The sequence below is a fragment of the Crocuta crocuta genome, unplaced genomic scaffold, assembly GCF_008692635.1.
Source record: "Crocuta crocuta isolate KB4526 unplaced genomic scaffold, BGI_CrCroc_1.0 scaffold107, whole genome shotgun sequence".
Taxonomy (NCBI): domain Eukaryota; kingdom Metazoa; phylum Chordata; class Mammalia; order Carnivora; family Hyaenidae; genus Crocuta; species Crocuta crocuta.
The window spans coordinates 4,391,854-4,409,372 of NW_027531877.1; the positions used below are offsets into that span (position 1 = coordinate 4,391,854).

The 17,519-nt window shown below is 39.0% G+C and overlaps 1 protein-coding gene across 2 annotated transcripts in view; it reads left to right on the forward strand.

Annotated features, from left to right (window-relative positions):
• The first annotated feature begins 385 nt into the window (after positions 1-385).
• GPBP1 (GC-rich promoter binding protein 1) overlaps positions 386-17,519 on the forward strand; it is a 72,985-nt gene continuing 55,851 nt past the window's right edge. Inside the window, exons 1-2 of one of the 2 annotated variants that reach the window (XM_077773002.1) lie at positions 386-565; positions 1,799-2,760. The gene's annotated coding sequence lies outside the window, so the exon portion shown is untranslated. The remainder of the gene's footprint in view (positions 566-1,798; positions 2,761-17,519) is intronic. The other variant, XM_077773003.1, reaches the window with a different exon arrangement.

The following is a 17,519-nucleotide window of genomic DNA, read 5'->3' on the forward strand; positions in this document are numbered from 1 at the left end:
CGTTCCCGATTGTTCACCGTCCTCACGTCAGCAGCAGGGGGTAATCCCCGACTCCAGCTGCTTTTGACGTCACTGCGCGGAGCCACCGCCCCCCACGCGCCCCTACCTCCGGGGCTTCCTCGACGCCCCGCCTCCAGACGTAGCCACGCCCTATTCCCCTCCCCCCAGCCGTCCGACGTAGAGGGCGGAGCTTCTTCGGCTGGGGCGTGAGCGGTTGCTTGGGCCAGAAGGTTCTCTGGTGGAGGCGCTCCTCCTGCTGCCCCGCCCAGTAGGTTCGTTCGCACCGCTTCTTCCACACCCTTTCTCCCTCCTCCTTCTTCTCGCCCCGCCTTTTCCCTCCCTTCTCTTCAACCCCTCCAGTTCCTTCCCCGCCTCGCCACCTTCCACGATCTCGCGAGACTTGACCCAGAACATTGCGGATCGGGTCGGCGCCATTTTGGGACTGAGACTGGTTGTGGGGGAGGGAAAAGCGGCAAAAGGGGATTATTCAAAGTACCGAAAACCTCCTCCCGGGATCGAGCGCAGCGGCACCCCCAGGCCAGGGGCACCTCTGGTGTGGCGGAAGGTAACACCGTCGTCCGTGCTCCGCCCTGGAGTCTGGGGGAGGAACGGGGTGCCAGTGTCGGCGTTGGGTTTGAGGGGTCGGGAGCGGCGTTGGTGGCGCGAGGTGTGAGGCTACCCGCGGACGCGGTGTGGGGGGTGGCGGAGAGCAAGGAGGGAGACGGAAGGACGGCGCCTAGAGGCCTCTATGTATTTACTGGGCCTCGTGAAGCGGGGGTGGCCGTTGTGGCGAGGGGGTGGGTGGCTTAGGCTTGGTGGCTGGGGGGATGTTTGGCGGAGGCTCAGAACCGGTCCGACGCCCGCCGTGCTCGGCGTTCCTTCCTCCGGCCTCGCACACGCCCGCCTCCTTTGGCACTACTGCTCCTCTTAGCTGAGGGAGTCGAGGCCGAGTTGTGGCCTTCGGTTGTTTTCTTCAGTAGCGCCCGCTCTCCGCCTCTCCCGGGTCTGTGGCACTAGCTGTGTCCTGAGTCTAGTGCTACCATGTTCCCCCGAGTCTTGTGGGGCCTGAAGTATTCTGTTTTTGGAGAGAACCACTCTTAACGTGATTTACGAGAAGGGTTTCGTACCTACCACCCCCTCAGTGTTGGGAGAAACCTATTTTCCTAATCTAAGGAAATGGGGACCGACACTTTTCTACCACAGTGGTCCTCGGAAGCCAGGGAAGTCGGCCTCAGGCGAATTTAAGGAATGTTCATACCCCTTTTCTCGACCACCTAGTTTCAACCCTTAATGGGGAAAATGTGGCTTTTCTTTTGACATTCTAATTTGGAGGGAGCGTCTTTCTCTTCATATCCCTTACTCTTTTAAGTTGCATTTACTAATGCCCCATGGCACCACACCGCCTGTCCGTTTTTCTTGGGTAGTGTGAATTGAACGTATGGAAGATCTTTTATAAGATTGTGTGGTAGTTTCAGTTTTAAGTTGTATTCAAAAAGTGTGAGGAGGTTTGTTTATATAATTCCCTTGTGTTATATCCGCACCCCCTTCACAATTGAAATTACTCCTTGTCCTCTGTAACATCATCTCCCACCTTTTCTCTTACTTTAAAATCTTTTTAATACATTCAAGTGTTTTTGGGCGCTTGCTTGGGCAGAGCCGTTTTTTAGATCCCAGTAGAATTGCATAAAGTGAATTTTTCTCCAGAAGTTGACACTTCAAGATGGGGGTTAATTTTTTAGCTCAAAATTAAAATTCAGTGTTTAATTTAAGTTGTTTTTTTTTTTTATAACTTTTACAGGTGATTGAATTACTCATATATGAAGATCATCTTCTAGGTTTTGTGTTAAAGGCCCCGGATATTTGAAGTGGCCATTTTGGGATTACAATGTTTTTGGATAATTTTGCCCCAGAAGTTTATTAAAAGTGGCAAGAATCATCTCTGAAGTGAATTTATAGTAGTGAACAGTTCTGCAAGCTACTTAAAGAGACCCAGGCATTTCTTCAGTATTTTGGTTCAAACGGATTATATAACTGGTTAAATTATTTCAGCTGGTGGTATTTTTGCTGCTTCTCCCCCAACCCCCACCCTTCTCCTGTAGTTGGTGTTCTTCAGCCAAAACTATAAGATATGTTTGATTTGTGTACTAAGTAGTTTCGGCAGCTTCAAATTACTGTTTAAATATTGCTGAAGTTTCATGGCATTTTATTTTTTCCTTTATTAAAAGTTTTAGGAATTTTTGACTTCTCTTTTCATGTCACAATGGGACAGCTTTTCTAAATGAAGACATTGAAAGAATTCAGAGTTTTTTTCCTTTTATCTTTTATTTACGTGGAAATTTAAGATGTTGCGGTTTTCCAGCAGCATGGTAGTATTGAGATAGCTGTGTGTCTGTATGCTGATGTTTAGGAATGCTCTTCAGATGTGAAATTTTCTTTTTGATTTTGCTTTTTGGCTCATAAATTGGATATTTCATCTGAAGTGGATAAGTACAACAGTGACAAGTACATGGAATAATAAAGAAGACTTTAAAATCTTAAATCCAAGGAACTGGGCTAATTCTGGAGATAGCCATATGAAAACTTTAAAACAGAAGTATGGGTAGCTGACTTGAAGTAACTCTATGTCAAATAGTCATAGGTTAAGTATCTTCAAAGAACTTGGATATTATTTCAGAGGATACAAAATAAAAAAACAAACTGGAAAACATAAAGATTGCAGAGAAAAACCCAACACCTTCCTGTGCAGTCCTGTTGGAATTTGTAAGTATTATGTGGTGAGCAAATCAAATGTTCATTTGTAAACTGTAATGTGAGTCAAGTTTATCCTATGTTGGAAGCCTTTCAGTTTCTTGAAATAATATTGCTTGGCTTCAGTTTCCTGGACAGTGTGTAAACTACTGTAAAGTAAATCGAAATGAAGACAGAATTAACATTTAAGAATACTTTGGATCAAACAGTCCACATTGTACATTTTTGTGCTCCTAAAGTAAAAAAAAAAAAAATTCCTATGATCAGTATTCATCTTAATTTTTTTATGGATTCATAGATTGTTAAAATGGTAGGAAAAAATGTGTCACGAGTCTTTCTAGCCAGTTTACTTTCTTCATGTGAGTTTAGACTTCATTCTAAAGGCAATTTTATGTTGCAGTTTAGTTAGGCAGCTCAAATTATAACAGGGCTTGGTTTTTAAACCTGATGTTTCATAATAGTTCATAATTCTTTTAAATAACTGATTTGATTTTCTTTCTGGAAGATTATGCTGGCTTAAGTTTATAAACAAAGCTTTTTTAAAAAATCGGAAATATTAATTGCTGTAATTAATTGCTAATCTTTGACAAGTGAATTCTGTTTTAGTAATTGTTGTATTTTTCAGAATTGAATAATAGTGTTTTTAGTTAACATACAGAGTTTTCAGTCAATCCTAGGCATTAGGAGTGTTTTTTAAAAATTCATTGAAATTTATTTTTTAGACAAATACTGTTAGTGAAAATGTGACTAGCTAAAATTAGAGTTTAATTACCTTTCTTAGATAAAAGATTGCCATTTTGAATGTTTTGCCATGATGGCCTCACAACTTGTCAGTAGCTGATTTATTTCAGAACAACTTTTTTTTGCTTTGCTGTTGAATCCTTTTATCTCACTTAGAGCAGAAGAGGTAGTAGAGTCCAGAAGAGTGTAAGTATCCAAATAGAGCATTTATTTTCAGATCTGAAATTAGAGTTCAGTAATTTTATTAATGTAGATTGGGTTATGTTTTCTCTGTCAGTGCTGTGTAGTACTTGAGCTTCCACCTTGGTTTATGTAAAAAAAAAAAAAAAGTAATGAGACCATTCTGTATACCTTTTCACTTGAGAGAGCCTACTATTTTATGTATTTTTCAATTTAATGGCTTTTCAGGTTATTTATCTAAGATTATGCATCTTAAATGAGATTAAAAAGTTAAACTGGAAGGACACTTGGGTGGCTCAGTCACTTAAGCTTTCCACTCTTGATTTAGGTCACGTCATGATCTTAGGGTTTGTGGGATTGAGCCCAAGCACAGCGTGCTTCGGATCCTCTCTTTCAGCACCTCTCCTGCTTGCACATGGGCTTTCTCTCTTTCAAAATAAAATCTTAAAAAAAAGTTGAAACAGGAATTAACTTTTTTTCATAGAAAAGAACAACATTGTGATTATTTTCCTTTAAATTATTCCTGTTGATGTTACCTAGAGCCTTTATCTCAGGATAATGATAACTCCAGAGTTCGGGTTTTTAACAGTTAACTTTAATCTTTGAATAGTTTGTGACGTTGGTGAACTTTGCTTACAGAAATTGTTGAAGAACATATTTATTTGAACATCTTGATAAATATTTTATTATATTCTTGGCATTAAGTAGCTATCAATAGTAATTGGAACAATTGCTGGGCCGCTCCCCCTACCCTCTAAGTAGCTTTTTCGAGCCTCTTTTTCTCCCCTCCTCCATTGGTTTTTTTTTTTTCCCTGTGCCTAGCTTATAGATCTAAAAAATAATACAGTAATTAACATTTACAGGTGATGATAGTGTCATATTCTCTGTGTAATAAACATATTTGCATAGTATACCTTAGAATAATTCTGTGAAGAAAGTGCTGTTTTAGTGGTGTAGGTGAGAAGATTAAGATTTAGGAAGACTGAAACTGGGAGAAAGTTACTTGGTCAGGACCAAGGTTGGGTAGGAGTCTGGGCCAAATCTCTCAGGTCTGACTGGAGGTCTCCACACTTTTAATCACTGTGCTACACTGCTTTCATGTGAATTGGACTTAATTAACTCATTGTATTTGAGCATTATCCATGATATTTTTGTTTTTTTTCTCATATACTTCTTTTTGGCTAGTATTGACTACTAGTGGAATTTGGAGTTAAGCTAAAAGGTGGAAGAGAAAGTATTGTTCGTGTTGCTATTTGGGAGGAATAGTTGGAAAATAACAGGAATGGAAGATAATAGGGAAAGAACAAGAGTGAGCAGAAGAAAGAAAAAAATGAAATTTAGAGAGTTACAGAGGAAGAAAGATGGGAACCTCTAGTTTTAAAGTGAAAGTAGCAATTGAAGATAGAACCTGAACCCCAGGCCAGGGGCGCCTCGGTGGCTCAGTTGGTTGAGGGTCTGACTCTTGGGTTTCTGCTCACGTTATGATCCCAGGGTGGATGTTGGGATCTAGCCCTCTGTTGGGCTCAGAGCTGAGTATTGGAGTGGGCTTGGGATTCTCTGTCCTCTCCTCTGCTGCTCTCTCCTTTGCTTGTGTTTTCTTTAAAGGAAAAAACAAAAAACCTAAACCCAAGCCAGATCATCTAATTGTCCTTGACCTAACCACCTTTTCTGTTTGACATTTTAAAATGTTAAGGTAACAATTTAGATCTAGGTAAGGGTAGTAATGTAGAAAATGGGAAATGGCTGGGAGATAAAAAAGATTTTTGGTTTAGGGATTGGAAACATCTAGAAAAGGGCTTATGTGACTTTGCATATTTACCTTATCTCTTTCGTCTTAGTGTTTCCTTAAAACTGATGTAAATAATATATGAAGGCTTTTTGTTGAAGCTGAAGCATAATCTATATGTAAAGTTATCATAATTTCAATATTTTAAGATTCTGGTTAATACCTGTCAAATCAGTATTTGTCATAGTCGGAAGTTATTCTTTTTTCTGTTAATGGCATTACTTGAAACCCATTCATGCTCTGCCACTCTCCATTTCCAGTTTTGTTTATTTTTAAGTTTGTTTATTTTGAGAGAGGGAAAGAGTTCCCACAGGGGAGGGTGGGGGGAGAGACAAAGATCCCAAGCAGGCTCCACACTTGGTGTTGCTCTGTCCCAGAACCCAGGATTTGTGCTGAAACCAAGAGTTGGATGCTTACTCACTGAGCCACTCAGGTGCCCCTCCTAGCTTGGTCTTTGAATAAGAAAGTAGCCATACTATCTCATCTCTTTGGCTTTTAGTTCCATTCTCTTTTTCCCTGTATTCTCTCCATGCGGCCAGATAAATCTACTTAAAGTAGGGCTCTCTCTTGGTTTTGTTATTTCACCAGCCTTTAAGGTGGTGGATTTGGCATATTTAGGGAAAGCAGGTTGGAAAGAAATGTATTCACTGTCCCCTTCTCCCCTTTTTAAAAATGTTTATATATCAGGGTTTCCTAACATCTTTTTTTTTGGAGAGGGGCTACCTAAGTGGGTGTGGGAGACCGTGGTTAAGAGTTCTCTAAAATTGATCATTTTGGGGTGCTTATATATTTTTCTGAGGAGCTGGTCTATTCGAACAGCACTCTGATGAGAAACAAAATGTTAGAATTACTGATAAAACTTTTGTGGTTGGATTGTCTTTCAGTTTTACCTGCTTACTTTTCCTCTTTTTGTTAGCTGCCACACCCAGCAGACTAGTTACAGGCTTTTGCTCTATATCCTTTCAAGTAATTACTAGTTTCTGCATCTTTTATACAAGGTATCCCACTCATTTTCTTGTTCTTGAGTCATCTTTCTATTCACAGCTTTGGTGAATGCAGTGTTTTGGTGTTTCATTTTTCTGCCCTTTAATTCAGTTTACAGATTAAAACAGTTTTTTTGTAATGTTTTTATTTATTTCTGAGAGACAGTGTGAGCAGGGGAGGGTCAGAGAGAGAGGGAGATACAGCATCTGAAGCAGGCTGCAGGCTGTGAGCTAGCTGTCAGCACAGAGCCCGACGCGGATCTCGAACCCACGAACCATGAGATCATGACTTGAGCCGAAGTCGGCCGCTTAACTGACTGAGCCACCCAGGTGCCCCCAGATTTTTTTTTTTGAAACCATACTTAAAAGATTTTTTCATACTTATTTTTTGGCAAGAAAATTTAAAGTTTAAAACTGTAGTTAAATATGTTGTGATTCCTTTGAAACTCAGAACTTGCAAATATACTCTAAGAAATTCTTAAACTGAAAATCATCAGGAAGTTATCTTTACATATGCATATTAGTAAGAGAAACTAGTTGCTTTTTAAAATTTTTTTTTAATTTAAAAAATCTTTTTTATTTCTGAGAGAGACAGCATGAGCAGGAGAGGGTCAGAGAGAGGGAGACACAGAATCTGAAACTGTCTCCAGGCTCTGAGCTAGCTGTCAGAACAGAGTCCGATGCAGGGCTTGAGCCCACAAACTCCGAGATCATGGCCTGAACTGGAGTCGGACGCTTAATTGACTGACCCACCCAGGTGCCCCTGAAATTAGTTGCTTTTTAAGTGAACATAAATATTGTAATGAGGGAGCTTTATAAAACAAAAATTGTTATTATCTTACATGATTTCTGTTGGTCAGAAATTTGGCAGCAGATGAGCTTAGTGATTCTGATTCCCTGTAGGACAGAATCTAAAAGCTACATCAATATAATAACCAGGACTGCAATTATTTGAAGGCTTGACTGGGGCTGGAGGACCTTTTTCCAAGATGGTGTACTTATGGGCATGGCAGATTGATGCCTGCTCTTGTCTGGAGGACTAAGTTCCTTACCGTATATGGCTCTCCATTGAGCTCTCTGAGTTTCTTTTTTTCTTCTAAAGTTTTTGTTTGTTTAAGTAATGTCTACACTCAACTTGGGACTCAAACTCACAACCCCAAGATCAGGAGTCCAGTGTTCCCACCAGTTGAGCCAGCCAGGTGCCTCTTCCCCTTAAGTTTCTGTGAAAGTGGCAGCTGCAGCTCCTAGAGCAAGTTATCTGACGAGAGAGAGAGAGAGAGAGAGAGAGAGAGAGAGAGAGAGAGAGGTAGGTAGGTAGGTAGAAGTACAATACCTTTTAGGACCCATTCCAAAAGTCACTTCTGCCACATTCTTTTTGTTAGAAGCAAGTTACTAAGTCTAGCTTGCAATCAAGGGAGGTAGTTAGGGTTCATCTGTTTTCAAAAGAATTTTCAGGCATACTTAAAAACCACAATAGAGGTAATATTTCAAAACCAGTATTTGTCAGCATAATTGGAATTAGCTGAAGTCTTAGCTAAGTAGTAGGTAGATTGTGCTATTATAGGTTTAGAGAAAAAGTATTCTAAATTTATATGAATTTAGGGGACTTAAATCATTCTCCTTTTCTAGCCATGGTGTGAGATTTGGAAGTAAGGGTTCCCCCCCATCTTCATACTAATCTTCCAGTCAGTGTAATGAGGGAGAGTTTTTTTTATCATGGCAAAAAAAAATAAGATTTACTGTGTTAGCCATTTTTGAGTGTAGAAGTGGTATTGAGTACCTTCACATTGTTGTGCATTCTTTACCACCGCTCATCTCTAGCACTTTCTCATCTTCCCAAACTGACACTCTTTGTACCCATTAAACATTAACTTTGCATCTTTCCCTCTAGCCCCTGGCAGTCACCATTCTACTTTGTATTTCTTTGGATTAGGCTACAGTAGGGACTTAACTGTAAGTGGAATTGTGCAGTGTTTTGTTGTTTTGTGATTGCATTATTGTACTTTGATTAATGTCCTCGAAGTTCATCCATGTAGAATGTAGTAGAATTAATTTCCTTCCTTTTTAAGACAAAAGAATAATACATTGTATGTATATATCAAATATTGTTTATCATCTGTAAATCGACATTTTAGTTTCTGCCTTTATGAGATAATGAACAATGCTGCTGTGAACAAGAGTGCAAATACTTGTTTGAATCCCTGCTTTTTTTTTTTTTTAATTGGGTATATACCCAGAAGTGAAATTACTATTTCAAATGATAACTATATTTTTAATTCTTTGAGGAACCCCCATACTGTTTTACATTTTTTACATGCACCATTTTTTATTCCTGCCAGCCGTGCACATGGGGTTCCAGTTTATCCATATTCTTTACAACATTTTTTTCTGTGTTTTTGATAATAGCCATCTTAGTGGTTGTGACGTGGTATCTTTGTGATTTTGATTTACATTTCCGTAATAATTACTGATGTCTTCTTATTTGCTTATTGGTCATTATAAAAAAAAAAAAAGTATTTATTTTGAGAGAGAGCTCCTGTGGGGAGGGACAGAGAAAGGGAGAGAATCTCAAAGAGGCTCCATGGTGTTAGTGCGCAGCCCAGTGGAGGGGCTCATTCTCACAAACCGTGAGATCATGACCTGAGCTGAAATCAAGAATTGGATGCTTTAAGCCACCCAGGCGCCCTTGCTTATTGGCCATTTTTATATCTTCTATGAAGGAATGTGTATTCAAGTCCTTTGCCCATTTTCTAACTTGAGTTGTAGGAGTTTGGCATATATTCTGGATATCAGCAGCTGTCATGATGACCAGATTTTGATAACTAATATTTATAAGTGCTTACCAGGCAGTGATTTAAGCTTGAAAGTGAATTAACTATAATCCTCATGGACAGTGTGTGTGGGAAGGTTCTGTTCTCATTTTACAAATGAGAAAAGGCACAGAGATAGAAATCACAAGGTCACGCAGCCAGTAAGTGATAGTTCTGAACCTACACATTGTGTATATCCAGAGCTGAGACTTCAAACTGTGATGGCTTATAGTTGAAGTGGTTTTTTTTTTAAATTTTTTAAATGTTTTTTATTTATTTCTGAGAGAGAGACAGCATGAGCAGGGGAGGGTCAGAGAGAGAGGGAGACACAGAATCTGAAACAGGCTGAGCTAGCTGTCAGCATAGAGCCCGACGCGGGGGTCGAACCCAAGAGCCGTGAGATCAAGACCTGAGCGGAAGTCGGACGCTTAATCGACTGAGCCACCCAGGCGCCCCTATAGTTGAAGTTTTTAAGGTGTTAATATGAGTAAAGTAAAAATACTACTGTTTCAGGACTGAGAAGATACTTTATTGTTAGCCATTTACAATTTTATTTTCCTTAATGAGATACAGTTGTGACTTGTTGATAATCTACCTTTCACATGGGTGTATTTTTTATTCTCATTCAGGAATATTTTACTTTTGGATCACTTTATAACTAACATTTACGGTATTTCAGATTACAACATGCTTTTCCCAATTAAGATGTGAGATAAGTTCTATTTCCGTTTAATAGTTTAAGAAACTCTGAGGTTAATTTACTCAGGGTTGTCACTAAGTGATATCCAGAATTTGAATTCTGTTTATATTTTTTAAGTAGATCTTATTCTAGAGCAGTGCTGTCCAGTAGAACTTTGTGAAATGAGAGGGAGGCAGTCTGTCTTTGCTGTTGTGTATAGACCTATGTTCTTATTGGAGGTGTGGCTAGTGCAGATGAGGAACTGAATTTTGGGTTTTATTTAATTTTAATATAAATATAAACAATGGCATGTGGCTATTTGCCATATTAGCGCGGTTCTAGAGCCAGCAGTATAGAATCCAATCAGATCCATGTATCCTTTTTTTAATGTGTATTTTTGAGAGCGAGAGAGTACACAAGTGCTTGTGTACATGTGTGAGCACGTGTGTGGGGGAGGGGCACAGAGGGAGGGAGACACGATCTGAAGTGGGCTCCAGGCTGACAACAGAGAGCCTGATGCAGGGTTCAAACTCAGAAACCGGGAGGTCTTGTGGGTTTTGTTTTTTTTTTTTAATGTTTTATTTATATTTTGAGAGAAGGATCTGAGAGCATGAGCAGGTGAGGGTCAGAGAGAGAGGGAGACACAGACTCTGAAAACAGGCTCCAGGGTCTGAGCTGTCAGCACAGAGCCCGACGCTGAGCTCAAACCCACAAACCGTGAGATCATGACCTGAGCCTAAGTCAGATGCTTAACTGACCGAGCCACCCAGGCACCCACCTTATTGTCCTTTATGGACATGGACAGTCTTCTTCTTCACTCCTGTTCTCTGCAAACCACCAATCTGTTTTTCTTGTCTTTTGTATCGTGTATTGTCTTCCAGAATGTCACATAAAGGGAATCAAGCACTGTATTCTTTTGTTTCTGGTTTTTTTCATGTATGTTACTGCATATATTATAATCCATCTTTTTTATTGCTAAGTGGTATTCTCTTGTGCAGATACACCACCAGTGTTTATTCATTCTCTGGTTACTAGAGATTTAGCTTGTTTCCGATGTTTGGCTTTTGTGAATAAAGTTTCTGTGAACATTGGCATACCCGCTTTATTTGTGGAGAAGTGTTTTCATTTCTCTTGGGAAAATTACCTAGCAGTATGATCGCAGGGTCATGAATTTGTGTGTTTAACTCTGCTGAAAACCTACGAAAGTGTTTTACAGAGACACTAAACTGTATGCATTTGCACCAGCAGTATGGTACATAGTTCTGTATTCTCACCAGTATTTGATGTCAGTCTTTTAATTTTATCCATGGAGTGGGTGTATAGTTTGAATTAGCATTGTGGGTTTTTTTTTTTAAGTTTATTTATTTTGTGAGTGCACAAGTGTGAGCTGGCGAGGGGTAGAGACGGAGAGGGAGAATTCCAGGCAGGCTCCGTGCTGTCAGCACAGAGCCCCACTCAGGGCTTCATCTCACGAACCATGAAATTGTGATCTGAGCTGGAACCAAGAGTTGGACGCTCAACTGACTGAGCCACGCAGACGCCCGTTGAGTTTAAAAAAGATGAGATCGTCTTGTTGAATTGTAAGAATTGTTTATGTATTTTTGGATATAAGTATGTGAGATACATGCTTTGCACAGAATTTCTCCTAGTCTCCTAGAAATCTTTCTTTAATCCATGATTGCAGGATTTTGTCTTGCTTTCTTCTAGAAATCTTGTAGGTTAGTTTATAATTTTAGATCTGTGATGCATTTTGAGTGATTTTTTCTTCCTTTTGCATGTGGTATGAGCAACGGGTTGAGGTTCTTTTTTTTTTTTATACTATAGATGTTCAGTTGCCCCAGTACCTTTTGTTTGTTTTGACTATTTCCAGTACCATTTATTGAGAACATTTTGTTTTCCATTGAATCACTTTGAAATACCTCTGTTGAGAATCAGTTGACTCTGTTGGGAACTGTTGGTGTATTCATCATTGCCATATATGTTAAGGCAGTAGTTGATAAATACAAATGCTAGCATAGGATTTTTCTGCCTTATTTTAAAATCCTCATATCTTTTGCTTTCTAAAATCTTTTATGGGAAATGTGAACTAAAAGGAGAAATTGTTTTTATGGGCATGTAAGACCTGTTGCAAAGTAAGTCGATAGAGCAATCTTCTTTTGAGGGGCTTGAAATGTTTGATATTGTCTAATTTGTACTTGAACATAGATGAAAATATTTCTTTGGTGGAAGTGAGAAACGAGGACACAAACTATCAACTTACTGTAAAACACTGACTTACCATTGGTTCTGGGATTCTTGAGTGCTAGTCTGCTAGAGATGTTCACTGCCTCAGCAGATGTTTTTAGTGCCTACTCTTTCATATGTACTGATTTATTTTATTATTATTATTATTATTTTTAGTTTATTTTGACCGCACAAGTGGGGCAGGAGCAGAGAGAGAATCCCAAGCAGGCTCTCTACTGTCAGCATGGAGCCTGATGAGGGACTTGAGCTCAGGAACCATGAGATTATGACCTAAGCTGAAATCAAGAGTTGGATACTTAACTGAGCCATCTAGGCACTCTTGTACCAAACATTTAGTAAGGCAAAAATGTATGATTTCTGAATTCATCTAGTTGGTCTGCTCTGAAGTTTTGTGAATGCAGAGTCCTTAAATTTGAATTGTGGTTTCTTCACTTCTAGTAAATAATACCTATTTAATGATGGTCAGGGCAGCCTTTATAAGACTTTTTTTTTTAATGTTTTATTTATTTCTGAGAGAGAGAGAGACAGCGTGAGCAGGGGAGGGTCAGAGAGAGAGGGAGACACAGAATCTGAAACAAGCTCCAGGCTGTGAGTTAGCTGTCAGCACAGAGCCCGACTCGGGACTCGAACCCACGAACTGTGAGATGATGACCTGAGCCGAAGTTGGACACTTAACTGACTGAGCCACCCAGGTGCCCCTATAAGACTTATTTCTTGCTCTGATAAACCTAGTTCTTTCCTGCTTCGCAAGATTATTCCTTAGAATCCAGTGAAATAATTAGTGCTGAATTCTTTGAAATTGTAAAATGATGTAGACATTATTAGCAGTATTCTCCTGGCTTCATCACATAGGTAGTAGTGATTGAAGACCATTATGATCAACCAGGAGAGAGAGATATTGTAGATTGGGAGCATAGGTAAATGTAAGTTGAAAGGACAGGACTAAGCCGAAAACAAGTATATTTAGGTTGCATTTTAGAGCATTTAAAATTGATGAAAACATAATGCGTTGCCTTCTTTTGAGGTAACATTTCTGTAACTTGGGATATGGTAGCATTGTTATGGTACACAAATGATTTCACATTTAAATCTCCAATCAACCTCTATTCCCCATATTCTACTCTTGTAATTTAAGTGTCTTCTTGACGTCTCCATTTAGTTTACAGGTTTAATGTGTCCAAAACTGCACTTTTTTGAGTCTTACTTAGCTCTGTATTTTCTCCATTCTTTCCTAGCTCAATAAATAGCTACACAATCCACCTATTCAAGCTAAAAAATGTGGCAATCACCTTTGATTTCTTTTTCTCCCATTTAATCAGTTAGCAAATCTATTTGAAATATGTCCATTTTTATTCACTGCCACTGGACTTATCCAAGCTACCACCTTCTGTAACCAGAACTGCTGCTGTAGCCTTGTAACTTTGTTCCTCTTCCATTCTTGCACCCTTGTAGTTTATTATTCACAGAGCAGGGTGTTTACCCACTGAATATACACATAACATGTAGACTCTACGCTGTAAACATTTATGCATTGTTTGTCCCTTCCATTTCTTTCCAGCTTTCCTTAAGGTCTTCTGAGACCATTGGTCTTTGGCTGGCGCTCTTGCTCTTTGAACACCCAAGGCATTTTCCTTCCTGTCTTAGGGCTGTTATGCATACTCCTTTTTTCTGTTTTCCCTTTCTTACCTCACTTTTAGTGTATATGTTATATTCTAAGTGACTCTCAACCATTCTGTGTGAAATTGGCAGCCTCCCTTCCTATACCCTTTGGTGTCTCTTTCTTAATCTGTTTATCCTATTTATTTCATTGAAAGCCCAGTCTCTCTATCTTGTTTACTTTCAGCCATATTTATCACTTAATCTTCTGAGGGCAGGGACCTTGTCTCATTTATTTGTTTTATTCCTAATGCAATTAGTTGCAGACTAAAAGAATTTAACATTTTAGATAATTTAGGTTAACTTACTTTGTCCCCACGTTTGAGTACGTGCAGGTGGTATTTTTATTATAGCACTGCTGTTTAACTGTTGGAGGACTAGGAGAAATTTGTTAGGGCATTATTTATAGCCTAGTTACTTCGTTGCCAAATCATTCAGTAGCTGTTTTAATCTGCCTAGACTTAAATAATTTGTTTTTTGAGCTTTTAGTCTGTTGCTAGATTTAAGACTGGCTTCTGATTTGCTGTTAGCTTATTGAAGCGACTGATTGTTAAGGACTTCTGCGTTATGACCCTTGCTTTTAAAAATGTTCCGTAGTTTGAACTGTTGAGTTGGAGGGATTAAAACCTAGTAAAATTGTTCTCTCAGGTTTAAAAAGATAAAACACACTTTAGGTTTCAAGGAGTAACTCTGAAATAAGTGCATGAAGAGAATTTTTGGCTCCTCATTTTCAGAAATGAGAAAGGCCCTGGCAATTCATCTGTATTAACTAATGTCTTTTTTTGAGGAGACATAATCTTTTTATGGTTCCTCTTTGAAGATACAAAAGGAGATATGTGCCCATACGAGTTTCAATTATTTTTGGTATTACTAATTTTCTCAGTGTGATCTTGCTTTTGGTTCTTTCTAAGAGCATGTTAAAGGTTGGTTATAAAGGTCTATACTTACCAAAGCTCTAGAAGGATGCTAAACTTAAGGCTCTTACAGTGAGTGATGAAATTATTATTTCAAGTAACACGAGCTAGGTTGAATACTGCTTGAAAAATGCATTCTCCCGATAAGGTGTTTTAAGAAATTTTCCTATATAACTTAGTTGCCTCAGTTTTTTCCTTTAAGACAACTGATAGTTTTCAGATTTTTCAAATGAATTAGTCTTTGGTCTCTTCCATTAAAAATGATTCGTTATAAGTGACATTGTAGAAATGGGGACAAGTGAGTGAAAATGTTTTCAACTTAGTCCTTTAAATTAGGACTTTCAAGGACAATCTGGTGAGAGGACAGAGTCTGGGGACAGAGTTGGCTTAGGTTAGTGCAAAGCAAGTTATGACTGCAGTGGTAGCTTAAAGTATTCTCGTTCTATGTGTTTGGGAAATTAAGATTGTATTTTGTATGGTTGTAGCTATACCTTAAGGCAGTGCCTGACAGATGAGACTAAAGCTAACACTCAGAACTTAGGGAATTACTTATATAGCTCTTATTAAGGTTAATATTTTGTATAAGGTAAGATTTTTATCTAATGTATTCTCAGTTATAATATGTAAATAGGTAGATATGTAAATATGAATTTCAGGGGCGCCTGGGTGGTGTGCTCCATTAAGTGTCCGATGGCTCAGGTCATGATCCCAGGGCTCATGAGATCAAGGTTTCTGTCAGGCTCTGTACTGATAGCGCAGACCCTGCGTGGGATTCTCCCTGCCTTCCTCTGCTCCTTTCCTAAGCTTTGCTCTCTTTATTAAAATAAATAAATTAAACATTTGTTTACAAAGCTTTAAAAAAATAACTTTACCTATCACCGACTGGTGGGACCTTGGGAACTTTGTTTTTTTTAAGCTTCCTTATTTTGAAAGCGAGAACACAAGTAGGTGAGGGGCAGAGGGGAAGAGAAACAGAATCCCAAGCAGCCTCTGTGCCATCAGCATAGAGCCTGATGTGGGCCTTGAACTCATGAACCATGAGGTGATGACCTGAGTAGAGATCAGGAGTCGGTCACTTAACTGACTGAGCCACCCATGTGCCCCAGACTTTGGGAACTTTATTTATTTTTGATCTTGGAAACTTTAAAGTGTGATTCATGTCTATATAAAAACTGATTTATCTTTTTTTTTTTTTTTTGGAAGAAAAGAGTATAGCAATCTCCTTAGGATGTACTGAGCACTAAATGAGATACTTTTAAAGTCCTATGCAAATTTCCTAGCTAGTAGTGTTTGTGGATATATGTGTGTATATATTTAGTATTTATTTTTAGTTATTGTCTTCATAATAAGTTAAGGTACTTGAATTTCCACATCTTTAATTTCATATCAAGGATCCTATCTCTGAACTCTTTGTGTGACATGACTAGTTTATAGTGTTAGGTTCATTTTATGAATTCATTGGTTGAAACTTGTTTGCTGCTTTTGGCCTTATTTGGCTGCAGAAAAAGATGGGTAATGTCAAAGTTTGAGGATTCAATAACTGGTAAAGTTAAGTCAGTAAGCAGAATTTAAAATTATTTTGGACACATGCACCTATTGTAAATTACAAAAGGTACAAAGGGTTTTAGAGGTCACTCCCTCATGCCTCTTTCCCAATACTGGTTCTTATCTGAAGAAACCACTATTTTATATATTTTTCTGTAGAGCCTTTAAGTGTGTATAAGCACTTTTTTTTTTTAGTATTAGAAATAATGCTAGTATCCTTGTAAATGTGGAGTACATTCTTTTTTTATTCTATTTTTATTTTTTATTTTATTTAAGTTTATTTTTGAGAGAGAGAGCGAGCGAGCGAGAGTGAGCTCACTGGAGAGGCAGAAAGAGGGAGACAGAAAAGAATCCCAAGCAGGTTTTGTACTGTTAGCACAGACCCCAGCACTGACCTCGATCTCATAACCCTGGGATCATGCTTGAGCTGAAATCAAGAGTCTGACACTTAATCAATGGAGACACCTAGGTGTCCCATGGGGNTGTTTATTTCTGAGAGAGAGACAGATGGCACAAGCAGAGGAGGGTCAGAGAGAGGTAGACACAGAATCGGAAACAGGCTCCAGGCTGTGAGCTAGCTGTCAGCACAGAGCCTGATGCGGGGCTGGAACCCACGAACCGCGAGATCATGACCTGAGCCGAAGTCAGTCGCTTAACCGACTGAGCTACCCAGGCGCCCCTCCCATGGGTAGGGAGAATATACATTCTTTATAAGTGGAATTTCTGAGTGTAATCTTGAGTTCTATGCTAAGGTGCTCATCATAGTGGTATAACAACTTAAAGTCCCAGTGCTAATATGGTATCAGATTTTTTTCCTTAGGTATTTTGCATTTTGACTTAGAATGGGAATTTTTCATAAATAGGACCCTTTTCTGTCAACTCTATTTATTTAAAAAAATTTTTTTAATGTTTTATTTCTGAGAGAGACAGAGACAGAGACAGTGTGAGCAGGGGAGGTTCAGAGAGAGAAGGAGATAAAGAATCTGAAAGTCTCCAGGCTCTGAGCTTGCTGTCATCACAGAGCCTGACGCGGGGCTTAAACCCGTGAACCGTGAGATCGTGACCTGAGTCGAAGTTGGATGCTTAACCAGTGGAGCCACCCAGGCGCCCCATGTCAACTCTGTTTATATTCTTTCATTTTGAAGTTCTTTTTTTTGTTGATTTGTAGGAACATTTTATATGAAGGGAAGTCAACCCTTTGTATATACTCTCTGTAAGGAGTATTCCCCCATG